This window comes from Lemur catta, chromosome 20 (genome assembly GCF_020740605.2).
Source record: "Lemur catta isolate mLemCat1 chromosome 20, mLemCat1.pri, whole genome shotgun sequence".
Lineage (NCBI taxonomy): Eukaryota > Metazoa > Chordata > Mammalia > Primates > Lemuridae > Lemur > Lemur catta.
In genome coordinates, this window is record NC_059147.1 from 15340797 (window position 1) to 15363993 (window position 23197).

General features: G+C 40.7%; 1 protein-coding gene across 2 annotated transcripts in view; it reads right to left on the reverse strand.

Annotated features, from left to right (window-relative positions):
* WWOX (WW domain containing oxidoreductase) overlaps nt 1-23197 on the reverse strand; it is a 903487-nt gene that overhangs the window by 282141 nt on the left and 598149 nt on the right. The window lies entirely within an intron of this gene.

Below are 23197 nucleotides of genomic sequence, written 5' to 3' on the forward strand. Positions count from 1 at the left end.
GATGAAGATGGGCATTTTGGCTGGATTCCAAATGCGAAAACCTGCCTATCCACCTTCAAAATGATGCAAGATTGCAGTTTGTTTAATGTTCATCTTATGTGCTTAATTACCGATAGTGCTTGACTAATTATTTCTTGTTTTGTAGACTATTTAAACAGAGAAGGAAAGCAGCGATATACTTTTGTATACTGAATGAGGATTTGTAACTCATTTTTGTAATCGCGTAATTCCCAGAGGGCTTCATTACAAACACGAAAGAAAACAGGATGCTAAAAGCAGGTGACAGTCTAATTTCCACAGGTACGGGCTAAAGCATTAGAGTGAAGTAATGGAAAATAAAATAAAAAATAGCCTTTAGATGTTTCCAACCATGTAAGGTGTTTTCATGTTAATGAGAGAAAACTGCAAATGCAGCAAAGACATCTCTGTTTGGTACTGGCATCTTTTCTGACGCCCGATTTGATCCAACATCTCTGTGAGATTATAGACCACAAAATAGACCTCAGTTTTCTTATTCACAAATGTCAGTGTTTGGCAAGTTGCATATGGCATCATCAACTGGGATCATTTCTCTGTTTTCCCTCTTTTACTATATCTACTTTTTTATATAAATTCTTGGTCAGCTAAAATCATTGCATCAGATTTCCAAATGTTCAGAAAAACAGGATGCTTGCACTAAAGAATAATACAAGAGACCCTAGAGATTCCAGACAGGTAGGAATTACTCCTAGGCATGACAATGTTGCCCCTCGGACAGAAATCGGATTTAGTGATTATGAGATCAATTGCTATTTTTTTTTTTTTTTTTTTGAGAGTTGACACTATGCCCAGGGTGGTGTCAGATGTTTGGGGAAGTAGGGGAGATCCTGAAAAAACTAGAGCCATGGATCCTGCCCCTAAGGCATGAATTAACAAATTGGGAATTTGATATAAGACGTTAAAAAGAACAGCAAGCACCACCTTCAGCATCACGATTGTCATCATGAGAGGGGCCACAATTTACCAAGTACTGGCTCTGTCTCCTACTGAGATGCAAGCTTCACATTCTCCTACATCGTCACAAAAACCTGCCAAGCAAGTCCTACCTGGCCCTTTTCCAGGTACTGAAACTCACTTCTGTGACCTTGAAGGCCAAGCTCTTTGCATTCAAGCTCCTCGACTTTAACCTTGGGTTTTTCTGCCCCAACAAATACTTAGGATGACAGACCTTACAACTTATTTCCAGTAAATTTCAAGAAAGCAATTTCACTAGAATGGCTGCAGTTGAAGGGAAGTGGTAGAGAGGACATTAAGGAATAAAATTGATAACATTTGCAAAAATCTTACACGTGCTGAGCACTGTGCTACACTCTTCACACACACGCACATTATCTAATGTTATCTTCACAGCAACTCTATGAAATAAGTGTTAATTATAATACAATAATAGCTAACATTTATGAAGTGCTAGTGTGCCTCAGAGAATAAACCAAGCCTTTTATAGTATTTCATTTGATGGTCCCCAAAGCCCTATAAAGTAGTTATGATTATTAATCATCCCCATTTCACTGAAGAGTAAACTGAGGCTTAGAGAGGTTAATTTGTCCCAAAGTTATGACAGTGACTCAATGACAGAGCCAGGAACTGAACCCAGGGGTCTGTCTGCTAAGCCCACACTCTTCCAATGACACTGGAGACCACCCAGCATGCCACTTCGGGGCTAAGCCATCCACCCAAGGGCAAGAAGCTAATGAGGTGAGGCTTGGGATTGCCATCCACAGTCTGCCCTCCCGAGCATCATGCCACACTGCCTCCCTTAATGAGGACAGCTACTCACAAAGCCAGGCAGACATACTCAAACCTCAATGGATACTTTCTGAGGCAGTACCAGGCTTGCTGAGAGATGTGGGGAGGGCCTTGTCTTCCGGGACCTCCCTTTGCGGTAACAGGGACAAACGAGAAAGGGTCCTCGGAAGCCTATAAAAACAAGTCTGATTCATCTACCATGTAAGAGGCAGACAAGGGGATGCGGAATTGAACAGAACTGCTTCCAAATCCCCCCCTCATCCAGTTGCCTCCCTGTGGGCCCTTCAGCAAGTCATTGAACTTTTTAGACTGTTTTGCTTAGCTGTCAAATGTGTATCAAACCACCTGTGTTGCTGTGTGGGAGAGTGAGTTGGACATGGTACATCCAGGGATATTTCTAGATTCCTTCATTTAACAGATATTTATTAATTGTTTACCATGGGCCGAGCATTCTTCTAGGCCCTGGAAATACAATATTGAGCAAAATAGACAAAAATCTCCATACTTAAGAATTTACATTCTTCTAGAGGGCAAGAGAATAAACAAAAAACTCATCTATGTCTACATGGTTATGTCAGTGTGACGCAGTAAATGCCACAAGAACTACGAAGCAGGGGGAGAAAGAGGGCGCAGGGTCAGGGCGGCAGGCTGCCAGTTTGCAGCAGGTGCTGGGGAACAGCTTCACTGAGAAAGTGACATTTGAGCAAAGCCCTGAATTTGGAGAGGCGCAGCCCATGGGAAGAACATTCCAGGCAGAGGGAACAGCAAAGCCCCAGGGACAGGAGCACACCTGGCGTGTTTGAGGAACGGCGAAAGCAGAACGAGAGAAGAGGAGGGTGGACAGAGACAGGACACAGGGAGGAGGCAGGTGGGGCTGACAGGGAGGGCCTTGGAGCCCATCATGAAGATTTCAACTTTTAATCGGCCTGAAATGGAACGTAATACATAAAGTCCTAGCTAGATAAGGTAGGACGAACTTTTCTGACTTTTTCCTTCCTCTGAGTAAATTAGAAGATGAAGGGAATGTCTCCATGCCAGACCTTCTTCATTACGGATCGGAGCCCACGACTTAGCACTGACCTGGGAGGATTTTTAAGGAAAAGCATTTGTTTCTAGAAGAGGCATTTAAATGTCCCGGGGCTCTTCGAACCGGCAGAAATAGGAACCAGTTAAGTTAACGGGCAAGGTAATAAGACTATACAGAGGAAACTCACATTTTCATACTTTATGCCTTAATTTTAAGTAGAGTTACAAGACTTCCTGTAGGAATTCCGAGTGTTATCTTATTTTATGCCCTAAACTAGAAAGAGCATTCCACTGGGTTTGCCAAGCCGTTAAGATGAAAATATCTGTTTGAGCACAGCATAATAGATGAGGTATTTAAGGCATTTTCCTTTAGATTTTTGGTTAATCTTCTTTTAGTTAATTTTCTGAGATAAAATCCAGTTATAAATAACCTGAGGGTACCCTAACTGGGCTGTTCTGAGAACAGCAAATCTTTAATAGCCAGAACTTCTGCTTTTTAGAGATCTCTAGGGGAAGCAGTACTTTGAAAATTATCCAAAGCAAAATAAGTCGAAAAGCATTAACAAATTAAAGAGAGTGGGAGAGAGAGAAGAAAGGGATGAATGAGAAACTTCTTTGACATTCACAAGACAGTAGATCTTACCCTTGAAACTCCTCTTTTTTGAAAAAAAAAAAAAAGAGAAGAAGAAGAAGTCATTCAAAATCTATTTGTTGATTACAACAGAGAATTGGTGAGTTTCTGTCATAGGAGAGTACTTGGAAAATCATCCTTTTTACAAAAGGGAAGAGAAAAAAATAGACAAAACCCAAAATGCAGGAGGAAGAGCATGATCAGAAACAGCCATCACTTAGACAGAGGTACGGTGGGTATGATCTTGAAATACGAAGTTTTAGAACTGCTTTGAAAGATAGCTAGTAGAAGAAAAAAAAAAGAAAGAAAGAAAACGGTAAGTGTTCTCTGTTGTTAAAGTGTAAACCAAAATTTATAAAAGGATTATAAGGTAGCACAGGCAAGGAAGTCACGTAAACTAGTTGAAATATGAAGACTTCCTCAGCACAAAGAGAGCACACTGGCTGCCATCTATCTGCAGTGTATATATTACTGCCAAGCCTGTTTATAAAAGCAAGAGAGGGTGGGGGACCTAAAGTGGGCATAACTGAAAACAAAACAAATCTGTAGGACTAGATAAGGAGGGTGATTACTCCCAGGTACTTACAGGCTCCGGAGTATCAGGAGAAAGAATTAGAACAAGTTTCTACCAAGCAATAAGAGGGTAAAAGAATCCATTTTTTTTTAAATGAATAAGATGCCCTAGAAACCTGTAAGTCAATAACCCTGTCACCAGCTGTAGGATTATCCAGGACATGTAGGGCGGACACTGACAAGCGAGTTGGAAGGGTATACAGAATTGTCATCAAGCAGGAAATTGCCACTTTGGCTTAGAAAAACCAAGTCTTGCTTACAAGTTTGCCTCCACCTTCCCAAGCTGCTTCTGCAGAAAGTAGCTGGTAAAACATACTGAGACTCTGAGGATACTTACCTGGAGATGAGGAATATGAAAGGTCAGGAAGAGAGGCAAAGTGAATTGCATATAGCCAGGTAGAGAGAGAGAGAGAACAGATTAAATACTAATCAAAACACCCTGACTCCTTTAATGAAGAACATGTCAACTTGAGTCACTATTTTTTTGTCATCTCAGCCAGGCAGATCAGATGCTTGAAAGTTAGAGATATACTCATTTGGCATAGACACCAGAAAATTTTCATACATTGGGAGAGCCATAAAGGTAGACAATGGCTTATAAAGCAAGATGGCTGTCACTGTACCCAGCACACTGGGGTTTTTAACAGAAATCTGCTACTTGATTTACCAGGAGCAGTAGAGCCCAAAGAAGCAGTGAACATCCAGCAATGAAATGAGAGCTGGCCCTTCCCCAAAAGGGTCTTCTGAGCTGCTTAATGTCATGCAGTCTTTCTACCACCACTGAATTCAAACTGAAGAAGTGGAGAGCCAGTCCCATGCTCTCTTCGAATCCACTGAGTCTGAGGGGCAGGAGGAGACAGTGTGTTAAACCATCTTCCTGGAATTAAGGAATAATTTTCTCAGATGCATGGGGTATGGGGAGGTTCCTTTAAGAGGCCAAGTCTTCAAAGGCCTTCATGGAATGGGAACTCACTGGGGTTCACATTCATGGTTCAAATGCCTGTTTTTTTAATGGTTGTATCTCTGTGCTTGAAGGGAGCTTTGAGGCCTAGTTGAGGGATCATTTACCGCCTCCTAGAGGAAAGTCCAGGAGAGATCTCTTCTAGTCTTGAGTCTCTCGGCCAAATGCAATTGGCCTGTGTAGGAAGTTATGCTTGGAACAGGTGGGTAGATGTTCTGTCATCCCATCATAGCCTCACTATGACATTCAGCAAAACAAGCCAAAAAAAAATTTAAAAAAGATTTTTCTGCACACAGACACAGCTGAAGGTGTTTCAATTTTTCCATTGCCGATGTCTTTCAGTCACTTGTCATCTGAACCCTCAGCGCAGAATGTCCATATTTTGCCATTAATAACATCAAATCTTCCTGTGTACCAGGCACTGGAGTAGGCTCTAGACGGGCTCTGGATCAGGCTCAGAGAGGTTTATAATTTACTGAAAGTGACCTAGTTAGTAGGTAGCAGAACCAGGACTAGATTGCGGGACTCGACAGCTTTGGCAAATACTGTTCCTTCTCTCTGGTCTGCTCTCTCCCCCTACCCCAGTCTCCTACCCACCCAAGATCATGCCTGTTCAGGTTTCAGCATTCCAGTGCCCCACCTAGGACCTCCTTTCCTGACAGCTCTAGCGGAGGTTTGGTGTTTACTTTTATTGCTGTGGACAGTTATGCATTTGCTAGTGCCACGAGAACAGAGTCTTCAGAGGGACTAGGATCTCATCTCTGATCACAACTGGATATACTCCCATGGTCCATCAAAAGAAAAGAGCCCTCCAAGTATTTTAAATGAATGGTTATCTCCCAAAGTTATCAATGGCTAAACAACTTGCATTCTTACCTCATCTGCTAGATGGTAAATATTTGTGCCACTATTAAAAAAAAAAAAATCAGTGTAAGGAGAGAGTAAACTTGAAAGGTGATGACCAGAACTCTGGTAATAGGAGCTAATCTCTTCTTAATTCCAATTACGAGCCACAGATCAGTAATTAGTGATATTGGAAGCTATCTAAAATAGATTGTAAACCTTTTTTACTGATGTATAATATACGTGCAGAAAAGTACATATATAATAAGTGCATATCTCAAATCTTTCCCAAACTGAAAATACACATGGAACCAAGACCCAGACCAAGGAATAGAATAGGACCAGCATTTAAAGGGTTTGTGTGTGCGGGAAAGGTTGATGCTACAATGATGACCAAGATGGTGGCTTTGGAAGGCAGAGAAAAGGGATCTCAGAGTGCGGCTGGGGACAGTGTGTGCCTAGAGCCATGGGTGTTGGCTCCAAGCACACATGACGTGACAGCAAAAGGATGAGAGAAAGAAAATGGACATTTATTGAATTCCTACCATATGCCCTATGGTATTACATTTTAATTATTTTTTTCTTTTAATGAGGGGCTTAGAGAGGTTAATGCACTGGTTCAAGGCCATGAATGACAAATCTGTGTGACACCACCTTCTATTGATTCTCCACTCTAACTCACTGTCTCCTCTAAACCTGGCATCTCCTTTAACCCCCTTCTTTAATACAAAATGGCTATTTTCATGATGATATTAGTAACAGCTTTAATAATAAAACTGTTGAGTATTTACTCTGCAATGGGCATTTCCCCTACATTATTTCTTTCATTTCTTTACTTTTTTTTGAGACAGGGTCTCACTCTGTTGCCTGGGCTGGAGTGCAGTGGCATCATCATAGCTCACTGCAACCTTAAACTCCTAGGCTCAAACAATCCTCCTGGCTCAGCCTCCCAAGTAGCTGGTACTACAGGCACATGCCACCATGCCCAGCTTATTTTTTTTTTTCTTTTTTTTAGATTTTGTAGAGATGTGGGCTCATTATGCTTCCAAGCCTGGTCTCGGGCTCCTGGCCTTAAGTGATCTTCCTGCCTGGGCCTCCCAAAGTGCTAGGATTATAGGTGTGAGCCACTTTGCCTGGCCTCCCCTACATTATTTCATTACCCCTATTTTACTTATGAGAAAACTGAGACTTGGAGAAATTAAGTAAATATTCCAGAACTCTTGGTAATGGTGGAGCTGGGATTTGAACCCAGGCAGCCTGACTTGGGAGGCTGCACTGTTACCCCCTCACTGTACTGTCTCCGAAAGCACTTGAAAACTAAGAACAAAAGATCTTACATTCTTTCCTTTTTAATTCCCCATCGGATGTGCAGTAGAATATCTTACACACTTCAAACACAGGCTAGAAGGGTTGACAGCAATTTGTGCCATGGGCTACGGATTTCTTGCCAGTTGCCTTTTGAAGAGTACCCTCTGGGAATTGCCTGCAAAACCACAGCCAGGCTCTCCCCAGGGCATGACTGGAAGAAAACAAGTCGAGGGGCCAGGAAGGAGTGGCCAGGGCAACCTGGTCATAGCCATTTCTCTAGAGCCTGCCTCCTGGTCTGTTTCCTGGTAAGCCTCCATTTGGGGTTGAGACTGTCACCGCAGCTCCAGAGTCATCCAAGGGTGAGCTGACTCCTTGGAGGCCATGAGTCACTTGAGGCTTACAGGACTCACCTTGGACCACCCAGGTGCAGAAGCATTGGAAACTGTGGTACACACAGCCGTGAGCTTCATCAAAGCCTGCGCCAGCCATTCAGTTTTCCCCTGGCGCTTTTCAAACATTGTAACAAGGCTTTAATCCAGGCATCCAGGCTCAAGTTCACCCCACTCCCTCCTCCTGCCACTGTGACATGGTTATTCAGGAAGTTCAGCAGTGCATACAGGTTAGGAGAACAAGGACAAAGCTACCGGGGAAGAAAGCCCCTCTCTTCCTGTCTTATGACAGCAGCTGGGGTTATTATTCCTGTCTGCCTCATTTTAAAAAAAAAAAAAGGAGCCCCAGGAATGTTGGGGATTATTACATTCAATGTAGAATGCCATTTGTTCATTCATTTGACATTCGACAAAATATTTACCAAATCGCTTCTATGTGCAATTGGGGATAATTTTTTTAACCGTTTTACCTTGAAATTAATTTCCCTGGAAGAATTAACCACAACCAAGAGTCTATGGGACCCTGGTTGGTGGGACACTTGAGACTCTAAAGACTGTCTTCAGCCGGAGTCAGGCAGACAGTTTCAGATTTAAATGTGCTGATTAGATTAGATGAGTGGGGGCGAGGGGGGAGATGAGGGGAGAAGAGAAAAGAGAATTACACATTTAAAAGATCAGATTTTTTTTTTTTTAACAGCATGTAGAGGGAACCTGACACAGAAAAATGAGCTCTGAATCTTGAATCAGGTCACACTGTGTCTGTCTGGCCATCACTACGATGGTAGGTCACTCAAGCTTGGACCTTAGTTTTCTGGTCTATCAAATGGGAAGGTCAGATGATATGTCCTTTAATGGACCCATGTGATTCTAAAGTTTGAAAAACCCATGATTCTTAGAATGGACAGACATAACATGTGTCTATACATTTAGTGGATGAGAAATTGCATCATCAGGAAAACCAGAAACCAGAGTCTGGGATGTGTATCCAGAGAAAATTTAAGAAGCTGATCACCTGCTGTCTGGAGTCTTGGGTTTAGGAGAAATAAAGGAATTTCCCCCTTCCTCTTTGATGTGTAAGTCAGGCCCTGTTGAAGCACTTAGGCCTGGTCTTACATACAGACAGTTGACAGATAGACACTTTGATCAATGGTTTGTAGTTGACGTAAGAAGTCCCATCGAGGACTGGAAGACAGATCAGGGGGGAGACTTTGATCTGTGTCACTCAGCTTTCAAGACCTTTAAGCCCACATAGACACAGATTCCTGAGGCAGTGACGTACATGGTAAACGCCATGTTCTCCAAATTTGGAAAAGAGGCTATGAGTAAGATGGAAATAAATGTACACACACAAACTCACCCAAAGCAAAATGCTGAGTCTATCCTCCACTGGCTTTTGGCTCTGCTAAGAGGCTATTCTGGGGACAGGTCTTATTGTTGTTTAGAAAACAGAAATCTACCACTCAGCAGCTCTTGTTCATCTAAATCAGGGTGGGGGGATGTGCTGTAAGTAGGCCATCAGCTCCCATGCCCACAAAAATGCAGCAGAATCAGTAATCCATCATGACATCCTTTCCTGAAGTGCCATGTGCAGCTTCAAGATCCTTTCAACATACCACTTCAATCAGCCGTTTCGATTGACCAGATGTGGGTTGTGAAGTGAATCCTATTTTGTGTCCTTCATCTAAACTGTGATCGAACGAGTTGGGAAGGAGGGGTGTGTGCACTTCTTGTGCATAGACTTGTGTTAATGACTGTGGTCGAGGCCTCTGTCACGTAAGAACATAATCTGTGAAAACCCACTGTGAATGGCGTAGACGTGGGGCAGCCTGGATGTTTGGGTAAGTGGACGCCACTGGGAGCTACTGAAGATTGTCAAAACCAACTCCTGGGCTTTCCTGGACCCCCTTCCAACCAGGGGACAGATGGAATCTTTAGACCAAAGAACGAGTTTGCTCCCCAACCCTGATGGTACATGCTAGGCCTCTGAGAGTGGTCACCTCCTGACCCTACTATTTGAAGAAAAACTGGAAAGGGCAGTAATTTGGATACGGCCCTACCTCAAGATACATTACAGATCATCCCCACTTCCCTAGAGAGTCCATGGCCAGGAACATTGTATTCCTGGTTTACCGCCAACATCCTTGATTTGCGTGTACTGCCATTTACTTAGAAAAATCATGCTAAGTTGCAAGCCAGGGCAACAAAAACACCGCCAGGAGCCCACCAGCTCACAGGGGTTGCATCAGTGCCTTGGTGGCCCTGAACACTTAAGTGATTTTTGTTCCCCTTCTAATTTTCTGTGGTACATTAACTTTTATTGATAGCTCATAGCTTCAGCAACTGGTCTTGGTTTTACTAACCTGAAGGACAGAGGAACAAGAGGCACCCACACAGCTGAGGTGTAAGAAAAAGACACCATGGAATGTCTGGATCAGTGTCAATGTTTTTTCCCTTGCTACAGCTCTCCTTTAACGAGGGAGTCACAATTATGGCAAGTTAATCATGTCTCAGGCCCCCAGAGGGAGGAAAGGTGAAATGACCATTTAGAAACCTGACTGTGGCTCCTTCTAGGAGACTCTTGGAGACACGCATGGCATTTGTAAAATTACAGGTTCTGATTTATGTCACTGCTATGGAGATGGGCAGCTACCTAGTTTTAGCTGGTTTTCAGACATTTCTCATGAACATCCACATATTTGGCAGTGTGGAAGAGAATTACAGAATATGTGCTTGGCGTTCATTATCAATAGGGAGAACATTTCTTTTTAGCACATTATCATTACCTGAAATTATATTAAATACTTTGTGTTTATTGCCTTATCTTCCCAATGAGAATGTAAGATCTACAAGGGTAGAGACTTTTCTTTTTTTTAGCTGTAACTTTCCCTCTTAGAACAATGTCTGGCACATGATAGATGTTCCATTTTCTCCCTCCCTCCTCCTTCCCTCCCTTCCTTCCTTCCTTCTCTTTCTTTCTTTCCTTTCTTTCTCTCTCTTTGAATGGCAGAGAATTTGCATATATGAATAAATCAAAGTCTAGCCAATTCACTATGACCTTCATTGACTGCCTACTACATACTAGGTCTTATGTGAGTCATCAAAATACTGGATGGGAGGTGCCCAGAAAAGGAGTTATAGCCAAAGGGTACAAAGCATGGGAATTCCTCAGTTACTTTCACAAATTACTTTCACCATTCATTCATTCATTCATTCATTCATAATTACTAATATTAAGCACCTATTATGGTAAAATTGACACATGGTATAAATGGATTAGTATAAATAATAGCATAGGATAAATAAATGTTTGACAAAAATGTTAACTAATGAAATCTACATTTTAGGATGTGGATGATGGTGTAAGAATGGGAGCTCCTTCAGATCCCAGGATTCTAGCCAAATGTTTATAAATTTGGTAATAATGCTAATATGTGGCTGGGAATTCATTACAATTTCTCTCTCTTTTTTTTCTTTCTTTTTTTTTTTTTTTTCCAGAATGGAGAAGCTTGATACAATTTCCCTCTGAGAATGAACTAAAAAGTTTACTATGAAAATGCTGTTTAAGCCATTAGAGCTATTTGCTGCAGCTGTCAGGATATGTCACCAAACCCTAAAGTTCATTACGATTTCTCATTCAAGCAACAGAAAAAGTGTGTTTACCTGAAGACCATCTGCTTATAAGTAAGTAAAAACAGGAGGTGCAAATACTGTCTTTAAAAAGCATAAAGAAAATTTTCAATGTTACATTACATTAAATTGCCTCCTGATTGACTTTCTTTCTTAGAAAACGACTATCAATGTCCAGCCTTTGAAAACAACAATCAGTAACTATCAATGTTCTGTTTGCCAGTGGTTATAACCTCAAACACAGCAGGCCATGGATGAATTTTTGAGTACAGTATTGCTCTGCCCTCTCCTAACCCAACAGAATCACAGAAGATCATGGGTTTTAGGGATTGACCCATAAAACGTTGAATGCTGAGGTACTTTCCCTAAAACCAAATCTGTAGCAACAGAAAAAACTTAAAAGTTTTACTAACAGCAACCGGTCCTCTGGAATGGGTGCTAATGATAAAAATCGAGCTTTAACACATTCCATTTTTAATTAATTTTTAATATTAAAAAAAGCTTTTCCTTTGCACCACAAGACCCACTTCTTCCTGGTGAGATTCCCAAAGGTGCATCTGCTCTTTTCTGGAAGGCATGGCTCTTCTTCTAATTAATTAGAAATTGCAGGGAGGTGGGGAGGAGTGGAAAACAGCAGGGGGTGAAAAATTACATTCATTCCTCCCTATCCCAATTCCCTTCTCATGCATCTCAGGCCCAGCTCTCTGTTTGGGAAACAGACAGTTGACGGAGTCAGTTGAATGGCTTCTCAATTCCTCCTGCTTCTCTGCAAAGCTGGCCAGGACTCCCCCGCAAAGCACTCTGCCATGGGAACCCCCACGAGTTCTGTCTTCTAGGGGCTGCCTCACCCACTACGTTTGGGATATTGAGATCTTTGGCCCTCTTTTCTTCTTGTATTTTTTTTAATTTCAAAAATGTTAATACTATATATTGTTGGGAAAAAAAATTCAAACATGACAGAGGCATATAAAGGAGAAAAAAAGAAAAGAAAAAAAAAAAAAGAAAATCCTTTCCTCCACAAAGCCTTCTCAACTCCAAAGTGCTCTCCACGCCTCTGGTCCTAAAGATATCACTGTTTACGACTAACGTGTATCACATCGATCCCAGGTCACTTTATGCAGATATACACAAAAACATGCAGGCATATGGATAGCTTTTCTTTTTTTTAAAGGTATAATAACATGTATTGTTCTGCAGTTTGCTTTTTCTCATGCAACATTATATCATGGACAGTCACTATATATTTAACATATAATATACATAAAATATATATATACACACACATATAGCAGCCTATATACACACACACAAATATTGGTGTGTATATACACACATACTATATATACACACACAAGTACATAATGTATATATAAATCTCTCTCATTAATGTCTTTCTTTTTCCTTTTTTTCCCTCTTTCTGGAGGACACTTTCCCTAATTACTCACCTTGTCCCATGGGAGGTAAAGTTAGTCACTTTCTTCTTGGGTGCCTTGTGTATGCACCCGTTTTTCCATACAAAGCTCATTTTAATTGATTTGTTCGCAAGTCTGCCTTCCATAAAAGACTTTGAGTTAAGCTACATGAGGGTAAGGACTGTGCCCTAATTTTTCCTCTGTCCCCTTGGCTTACTTAGCACAGGGTCTGAGGGACCCAGGGTGGCAGCCCAGTAAACAACTGCCGCATGAAGAAGCTATCCTTTCTGATGCATGCAGCGCAGCTCGAAGGAAGCACACACAGAAGCGGGGAGAGGTGGTGCCTGTCTCTCTTCCACTCCCATCAACAAACAAAAACACCCTTAAACCTTGAAAATGATTCAGTCTACATGCACCTGAAATTGGGCGAGCACAGCTCGTCTCTTCCCTGTTTGGTTAGCTCCGTCTCTGGAAGCTGACGGGCTGCAGCTCCGTGCAGGAAGTGTTAACACAAACATCACTGAAGTGCTTGGGGAAATTTTATTGTCTGCCAGATTTACAAATTGGAATCGATCTTCATTCAACCAGTTTCACCAAAGTTTCTATGAAGCGAACATAGCAAAAGATAGGTGCCTTTCAGATCACCTGTGATTAAACTCACTGCATTTGTCTTCAAACAAAAGTGTTTTTTTTTCCTGCCCGCAACATATAATTTTAGTCAGCTAACACTAAATTAGACACCCACTCAGATTTATTATGATAAGAACATTCAGTAAGCTAATTTCAAGATGATGACTCCTATAAATTCTTATAATTTATTATTTAGTACTTTGGTTTTTAATCATTAAGTACGTGAAGACTTTGTAGGTCAAACCTGTATTAATGAAGACAGTAATCTATTTTTCAAACTCTTCTCCTCACCCACCTTTCAAATTGTAAATTAACAGGAAGAGATTTAAACACACTTGTAAGAACAAAGGCAATAATTGGGGGTTGGGGGAAACCATCACCCCCAATTTCCTAATCTTTCTCGGTAGATTGTCAATCACAGTCCTGACTTATTTACAATGACTCATACTGATTTTTTAATGTAGTAGTGGAGTCTAAATTTGAGAAGCTGTTAGTTTACTAAGAAAATAAAACACATAATCCATATTTAAAGTTTTGTTAAAAAAAAAAGGCTGCTCAAAAATTAGCCAATACAGATTTCGTTAGGTGTTAATCTTAACCCAATGCAGAAATTTTTATTTTCTGTGGAGTGTTATAGTTTGAGAGATACGCAGACAGGAAGTAAAATATTAACTAGATAAATATTTTAGAAAGCTATCGATGTTATCTAAAGAAGAGTCTTTTTCATCTCCTGAATTCATTGCCAAATTAGGACCTGTTTTATGATAATTTCAAACATTTGGTACTATAAGACTTAAAGGTTTTATTTTGCAGAACAAAGGAATGCTCTTTGCTAGACTGAATGCAAATAATAAAGTTACCTGTGGGGTCATGTCTTTTCATTTTCTCTGAAATAAAATGAATTTTATTATAATATAATACAAGCTCCTCATAAACAATCTGAATAATTAGAATAGAAAGAACAACACTCACTACTATTATTTTAATTGAGAAAAATATCAGGATGCAAAATGAAGTAATGGTCCAGCAAAGTCACTACTATGGAAAAACAATCATGTATATGCTGAGAAAAATGTAGAAGGAAATATAGCAAAATGATACTGGCAGTTATCTTTAGGCAGGGGTACAACAAACAATTTTATTTTCCATTTCCTCTGTTCATTTTTTTAATCTAACATTCTGGAAATTCCTTCAGAAATAAAAAAGCATATGTTTGCATCCATAATATTGAAAGCATTTTAAATTACATCAGTGTCTGAATCTTCATATGATAGATAGATCGTCAGTGTCCATTTTATTTGAAGACTTATTGCTGGGAGGTTTGCTATTAAATTATTACACTGAGGACTGCTTATGATGTCTCTTGCTTCAGTGAAAACCTCCCTGGGACATAAGTATACACTTACAAGCTGGGCTTCACAACAGGAAGCTACCTACATTCCCACCATGCTGCAGAGTGCATGATAAATTACTTTAGAAGTATTTTTTCACCTCCTTCTACCCGCCCAGGGAAAGGTGAATAATGAAGGTTTTTAGATAAAAATCTTTGATGAGAAGAACATACGAGATTCTACCTCATGGTCAAGAGCGTTCATGAAGAATGCAGACCAGTGAGGAGGAGTGTAGAAAACTGAGTTACGGGAAGTTTGGGGAAGCTAGATTTCTAGATTTCGATTGTCAGTGAAATTGTCAAATAAATAATGATGACCACAATAATGAAAATAACAATAAAAATAGCACCCATTTACTATGTGTTTGCTACAGCAATGTGTTGCACCAAATTAAACAGCTTACAGATATGAAATTCCCACACTCACTGTAGCAGTTATTCTCATGTTACAGATGAGAAAACTGAGATACAATATCACTGATTACCTGGATGACCCTCGGCAAGTCAATTCTTGGTAGAGGTAAGATATAAATTGCAGTTCATCTGACTGATCTCCAAGTCTTTTAATGATGAGGAGAAAGAAGCCTGCCACCAACCAACTTTTTGAGACAATGACAGATGCAATGGATTTATTAACTCGTAAAAGTGTCTATCCACAAATGGTTACTTTTTAAAATCAAGAAACAAGTGAAAACATTTAGGAACCCCTACATTCCCCCCAGTTTTAACTGTTGTTAAACTCGTGAGTTATTCAGCTTATAGGCAGTGCAAATGGATTCTGTATTAGTATTGGTGAGTAACAAATTACCTGAAAACTTAACATCTTCAAAAACCAATAAATATTTACCACCTAACATAGTTTTTGTGGACCAAGAATTTTGGAGCAGCTTAGCTGGCTGGCTTGGCTTGGGTCTCTCCTAAGTCAGGATGCCCATGTTATCTGTGGTCATCTGAAAGCTTCACTGAGCCTGGAAGACCTGCTTCCAAGACGGCTCACTCACACGGCTGGCACGCGGGCCTGGCTGCTAGCTGGAGGTCTGATTCCTCAGCACCTGGACCTCTCCATGGTGCTGCTTGAGTATCCTCACAATATGGCAGGTAGTTAGTTTCCCCTGCAACAAGTGATCTAAGATGGGGCAGTCCAGTTCAGAGTAGGTGGGTCTACACGAGTGCAGGAAGCCCAGGAGGTGAGAGGCCCTGGAGGCCACCTTGGCAGCTGGCTACCACTGGAGCTCATCTCCCTTTGTCTATGCAGCCCTAGGCTCTTGAATATAAAAGGCTATACTCTGGCATTTCAACAACAAAATGATCTGAAAATGGGTGAGACAGAAGAATGAAAAGTCACCTTGAAGAAACACAAGGGTGCCCCAGGCCAAGTCACCCTTGATTGCTGGGCCAGCATTATACAAGGATTCCAAAAGTGCTGCCCTTCAAACAGCTGAGGAATAAAGGAAGCTGATAGGTTCAGAAACCAAAAGAGGATTTAGTGATGATTCTGAAGATGGATGTGAAAAGTTTGAATGAAATGATTTCATAAAATGTGAGGATATAGAAAAGCTCCAATATCCTTAAGTTTATATGTTATTTTTGAAAATATGTTAATAAGTAAAATCTCACAATAAAACTTTTGAACAGTTCATCAACATCCTGTGAAGTATAAATTGAGCACAAAATTTAGGAGGAGTCCACTTCATTTGGAAAATGGACAATCACTTTGTATTTGGGGTCACCTTGTATTTTGAAACTCATTGGCTCAACAAATATTGATTGGGCACCTCTATGTGCTCAGCAGACACTGTCCTAGGTTGGACAAAGTAGAGGATGAGACAGATAAGGTCCCCCACATTCCAGCAGGGGAGGTGGGCAATAAACAAATACAAATGTGCACTATAGCCTCATTGTGAAAGTATCAGGCTCATTATCTTCTGAGGCAACCAAGCATTTGAGTCATACAGGCAACTGACCTTTGCTTTAATAACTTTCTCATTAAATAACTATAATTTACTTGGCTCAGTTCCTCTTATTCTGCCTATAAGAAAATTCTTATTCTGTAATCCTACCTGTAAGAAAATTCTGACCTGTACTTTCTAGTCAAGTTATTAATATAACAAGAGCACTTCAAATGATGTGATAATTATAGTTCTCTTTGAAAATTATAGCTTGTGCCCCTTGGTGTATACATCAGTCTCTGTAAATTTGATCATTGTGAGTCTATACCTGGAAGAAAGATCTGTTCTTGGTAGGCTCACAAAATCTAATTTCCGAATTAGCAAATTTAAGGGTGAGAGCCATATTGTTAATGACTCACCAAGGCAAATACCACCTGGCAAGCTTCTGGAAATCAGACACCTGACTTCACTGTCCATAATGGTCCTCTTTCAAAAGATAAATGACATTTAACACGTTAAAAAAATTTGTCTGTAGGAGCTATAAAGGAAACAATACACACAGAAAAACCCAGGATACTGAAAGGGGTGTTGGCATGTATGTGACTATCATGCCCTGATTCCTCATTCATGACTGATCAATAATTAATCACAAAAATCTTCCACGTTGAGCCCATATGGCTTCAGTGTCCTACTCAATAATGCACCACTAATAGCTGATCAGGGCTCAAAGAGACAGCGCTCAAAGACCAGGGATATCAATACCTGTTTGTCCCAAGAAGATTGGGTTCTTTTCCAGATTGAGCCTCTAGTCCATATTCGTCTGGTTCATGAGCATTGACTGGCACAAAGGTGTCACTACCTGCAGGGCGGGGCTTGTAATTCCATCAGGCTTTGACAGCAGTGAATAGGGATGGCAATGGCGCTGGTTTACAAAAGGTTACAGTGAGACTCTAAGGAATCTTAAATAACGGGGGAGGCAAAAGCAAACAGCTTCACACACCAGAGTTTCACTGTGACATTGTTCTTAGCAGTAAAAAGTCATAAACAGTGTAAATTCCCAATTATTGAAGAGTAGGTGAGCTATAAGAACTATCACTTGACAGCTTTTTATCTAGCTGATGTTTGACATTAATAATGTTATTATTGGGGAAGATATCTGTGCTATAATGTTAGGTGAAAAACTCAGGATATAGCATCAAATATAATGTTTTATAATTAATTTATGGATGAAAAAATAAAACCATCCACAGGGGAACATTTAAATGGATTAACCAAATATTGACAGTGGTTTTTGTCTAAGTGATGACACATTGGCTAAATATTATTATTTTCTCTTTCTCTCTCCCTCCCCCTTCCTCCCTCCTTCCCTTCCTCTTTTTTTTTTTTTGTATTTTCCTATTTGGTATTTTGCACATTGTGCACACACACACAGAAACTAGTAGTGACAATCTCTGTAGACTAAAAGTCAAGTTCCCACTCTATTTTCTGTGGGGTCCCTTGAATCTAGTAGGAATGAAGCAAACCTCCACCTTTGCTTGCTACACCAAGGTGAGAAATCTAGAGGAAGAAAGAAGCTTACTGGGTTTTGTTATCAAATACCAGAACCAAACCAAAGTTTGCCAACAAAGGCTTATCTCAAAATCTGGTTGTGGTTTTTGACAACTTCACATGATTTCCCAGTTCCTGGGAGTGGGGGACTCAGTGGCAACCTGACCATGGGTGACTGCCTCCAAAGGTGACAGATGTTTGCATGAGCCTTGTGTGTAGGGACAGAAGGGCGGCCGAGCTGGGAGAACCACATACTTAATGGTAGTTACTACACAGAACGTCCTCCATGGGACCAAGAAGACCATGCCCAGCTGTCCCAAGAGTGCCGACCTTTCTCCAGTGCCAGGCCCACTGCGGTCCGGTGGCCATCTGTCCCGCTGCTGCTCAAGGCAACTGAGCCTTTGTGAGTTATTTCAGCACATGGTTCTCAGCGCCTTCACCACTACATAGAAATATGATCACGATTAGCAGAAAAAGAAGCTCACTAACTTAACTGCAGGGATTAAAAAAAAAAAAACTGGGCTAAATAGATGCATCGGGTCATTAAGGGAATTCAGAATCTCCGAGGAGGTAAGACACGTAGAGGTCTCTTTGTCTAACTCCCATCTATTTTGGGAATCTCTTCTATGGGATTGAGAACTGGTGGTTCAACCTCATCATTGCCTCATTGGTAGGAGGAAAGCAGACTGATCTAGGCTTTGCTTTCTGCTTCGGGGTCAGCCCTAGGCAAATCTGTTAATTAGGCTAAATTTGGCCTGCTTAGATACTCCTGTGCTTTCCTACTCTGCACCCTCTTTCCTCCCTACACCAGGCCAGGCTCCCTGTACCCTTAGGCAACACCAGATAAAGGACTTTCCACCCCAAGCGTGCACAGTGCTCCCTCCACTCATGACCCGTCCCTCCCTAGCTCTGCCTCTGCCTTGGTGTGAGCTGGGAAACACACAGTCTTATGCTTTCATAATGGTTCTTTCTGAAGGCGCTGGTCCCGTCCAAGAGACTGGCTCCAACAGTCAGCAAATACAGTTCATTCAGTTAGATTGGGTGGGACGGGATTTGGGGGCAATCAGGACTTGAGGTTGTTCTCACAAATAACAACATCAGCAACTAAAAGCAGCACTTACTGAGAGCCTGTGTTGCAAATAGTTATCGCTTTACTTGTTTTCCACACATCAACTATAATCCTTCTGTATTGGTTAGTATTTGGTGCATAGTAAACTACTGCAAAACTCAGTGGGTAAAAACAGTGACCACTTTCTCAGTTTATGATTCTGTGCCTGGGCTGGGCGCTTTCTCTGTTGTGGGTTGTCTTGGCTGATCTGAGCTGGGCTCTCTCATGTGTTTGGAGTCAGCTAGTGGTGTGGCTGGTGGCTAGACGACTTCACAATGACCTTACTCATGTGCCAGGGGTGGGCAGGCTATCAGCTAGGGCAACCAAGCTCCCTTCACGGGCCTGTCATCCTCCAGCAGGTTAGCTCTGGCTCGTTCACGGAGCAGCAAAAGAGCAAGCCCCAATAGCCACACGGTTTCCACGCCTCTGCATCATCTTTGCAAAGGTCCCACCGGCCAATGCAAGTCACCTGGGATGCGTGTCGACTCAGTGGAGGGAAAATTTCTTTTTTTAAACAGTCTACCATTTTTACAATTTACCATACCTTCCCCAAACTCTAAACTATAGTTATTATTTCCATAGAAGAAACTGAGACTTAGAAAGGTTAAATAACATCCCAAAGAAAGGTTAGAATAATAAGCCCAGTTGTGTTGGATTGGAATTAGGTATAAACACATATTAAAATATATCTCTAATTTATAATATATACTTACATATTATAAACATAAATAAAGGAATAAATGAAAATAATGTGCCTAGATAAATATAAATATATTAAAATATATAATAAACATACACAGATACAGAAATAAATGGAAAGAGATATTTATGCATGGGTTACAATGCATACAGGTATTTCCAAATTCTGTCTATTGAGAGGTTCTAGAAACAATGATACTCCAGCAGTAATGAGCACACCTACCACCCATATCTTGGTTCTAACTATGATTCTCCAATAAAAGGAAGCAGGGCTCCTTGTAGAACAAGTTATTTAATCATTCCAAGATTGGGGCAGGAAAATACAAGGTGAGCCTGCAGCATTTTGCAGTGCTAGAAAGTAAGGAGATGCTCAAAAAAGGATGGAGCATGTCAAAAGGGTGTAGGAGCCAACCTGAAAGGGCTCCCCTTGGCTAAAGCTGGAACCATCTGAGCAAAAAAACATATCACATTATTGTTGTATTATGACCTATAGAATAAATATTCATGTATCCACAATGATATAAATGAAAATATAATTAAATTCATACATGGGGAAGAAAGGACAGCCTTCCATGTAGAAGAATGCCAATTAATAAATGTAGAAGGCAACAAAAAAATCACCATTAGAAAATGAAAATATTGTTTCAGGCGAGATACACCTATGGATGCTAAAATTAATAGATGAAAAATTTGAGGAGAAATAGTCTCAAAGTACTTCCTCCAAGATACTTATTAATTACAAAGGGAAAAATGGTAACTCTACAGTGGTGAAATCTGGTAGATACCACTTTAACCAAGAGCTCAAGGTTAACATGACCAGTGATAAGATATTTTTACATTATCCATCCTCTGATTTGATGGCCCGAGAAGGGCACATCCCTTGTGTGTATTCTTGCCAAAAACACACATCCTTAATCTAAACAGGAGAAAATATCAGACAAACACAAATTATGGGCATTTTATAAAATAACTGACCAGAACTATTCAAAATGTTCAAGATCATAAAATGATGATGATGATGATGATGATGATGATGGACAAACTGTCCCAGGCCAGAGGAAACTACAGAAATATGACAATAAATGAGAGGTAGGACCTGGATTGGATCCTGGGACTATACAGGACAGGAGAGGAAACATCAACAAATTCAAATAAAGTCTGATGGTTAGTTATAGTCTGAGTTTAATCAACAGCACTGTACCAAAAATGTACCATTTTTTCTCAGTGTTCAAAAACATATCATGTTAGTACTAAGGGAAGCTGGGTGAAGGATAGATACAAAGAAACTCTCTGCACTATTTTTGTGATTTTATGTAAGCCAAAATTTATTTGAAAATGAAAAATTAAAAAAAAAAAAAGAACCTTCCCAAAGTCATACAACTCCTGATGGCCAAGTCTAAATTCAAGCCCAGTTTTTCCTGATTCCTAAGTCTATGATTTTCCCACTCTGCCATGCCCCCGCTGCGTGCGCTCTGCACAGACTTCCATCTCAGAATTGGTTAGGACTGGACCAGGCCACCCCCTCCACATGAATTATTTAATGGGAAAAACTGGTGGCACAATTAGGCATAAACCCATTTACCTTAAATGGGAAAAATGAGGCACAGGTTCATTCAAATGGACATGGAGAATATCTACTCTGGGCTCCGTGTCCTAACTGCCCAGATGTGCCAGTTTATAATGTCATTTCTTGATTCTCCACAACTCAGTAAAATCAGTACAGGGCTACACATCTCAACCTTCAACCATTTTGTCACTTAAAATGAGTGTCTGGAAGGCCATCCTTCCGGAAACATTAGTTACCTTGTCCATTACTTACTTAATCATAGCTTGAAGTTATTTTTTGCTCTGTGGAGGCTGAGTATAAATTATGGGCTACAAAAAAGCAAAACCACACTTAGCAAATTATATGGCATGGGAAAACCCTTGCTCTGGAGGGGGGGGGGCGGAAATTATATATTTCTTTAAAAATATGTTTTATAAAATATGATATTAAGCCTATAAAACAAAACCCATGAGCATATTTTGTGGCCTTTAGAACATATTTGACAATTGACTCAAATCTCCAGGCCACTCCTAAATAGCGGTTGGAATGGAAAGATTCTAATCTGAATTCATGTCAGTAGGAGCCACGGTCCATGAATTTCTACATGCAGACGGATAGGAGGAGAGGCGAGAAACCGTGTTGGTCATTGCCCATGATGCAGTAAATAAACTGACCATACAGTCTTAAGTTTCATTTTGAGCAGTAATAGCAGACTAATAGGCAGTATTTTCTCACAGTTATGAATGGATTCCTTTTTTTAAAAAAAAGAAGTCCATAGAAGTCACCTCTGAATTTGATAGAAAAAGACAGCAAGATAAGAAAGTACATGAATGCAGGGCTATTAAACAGGAGGAGACCACTCTTCGGAATGAAGGTTTTTCCATTTGTCTGTAGCTCTGCCAAGCGCTTCACTGCACTGTATCCGCATGGCTGGAGACAGTCTTTTAGGCTGGGCAAGGAAGTTAGACTTCCTGCCTTAATAGACCAGCCTTTGTTGTTCTGTTGGGGCCAGAGATCCTCAGAGTCAACCACCACCAGCTCTGGCCTCTTTGGTCTATGGTCGTCACTGGTGAGCTGGAGTGAGGTCATCGGGTCAGCTCACATGGTGACACTGTTAGCCTGTGCCCCAGCCAACTCTGGCCAAGGATAAATACATGAGACTTAAGAAGGAGGACAGCCCTGGGGTTCCCAGGTGAATCTTATGAGGCAGCCAGTTGCCCAGCTTAAAAGTCTGCAAAATCTCCCTTTAAAAACGTATGTTTTAATTTGAGGATATTAATTGCATGGAAATCATTTGACTCTATGATTTATAACCCCACCAGAATTCTACGGTCTTTCCCTCCATATGTGCCGTTGCCATTTTCCCTTTTGTATATCTATCATTTCCCATTGTTTACCTTCCCTGATTGATGTTCAGGCCCGGGATGTTTTCTATTATGAGATTCATAATTATCACTGGTAATAGAGAAGGCTTCCCCATTATCTTCAGTGAGACTGCCCAAATTATTCATTGTAGCCCACTGGTACCACACCGCAGGAAAATAAGAATTTATTTCCCGTCCCAGGCATATGGTAGATAAGAGGATGTATTTATTTCTCCATGTTTCAAAAGGATTAAGCTTGGAAAAAATAAATATCACTTAGGCTGTCAGTAAGCAGAACTTTATGGTTTTGAGTTTAGAGGGCCTCTCTTGGGCTAAGAATAGCAAATCTAAACTCGAGTTTTAGAAAGGGGAGGATGAGGAGATGGGGGATCAATTATAGTTTTAATTGGCTAAAAAATGAAGGCTATATATTTCAACCATTATGTCGGTCTACAAGGCACCCAGCAT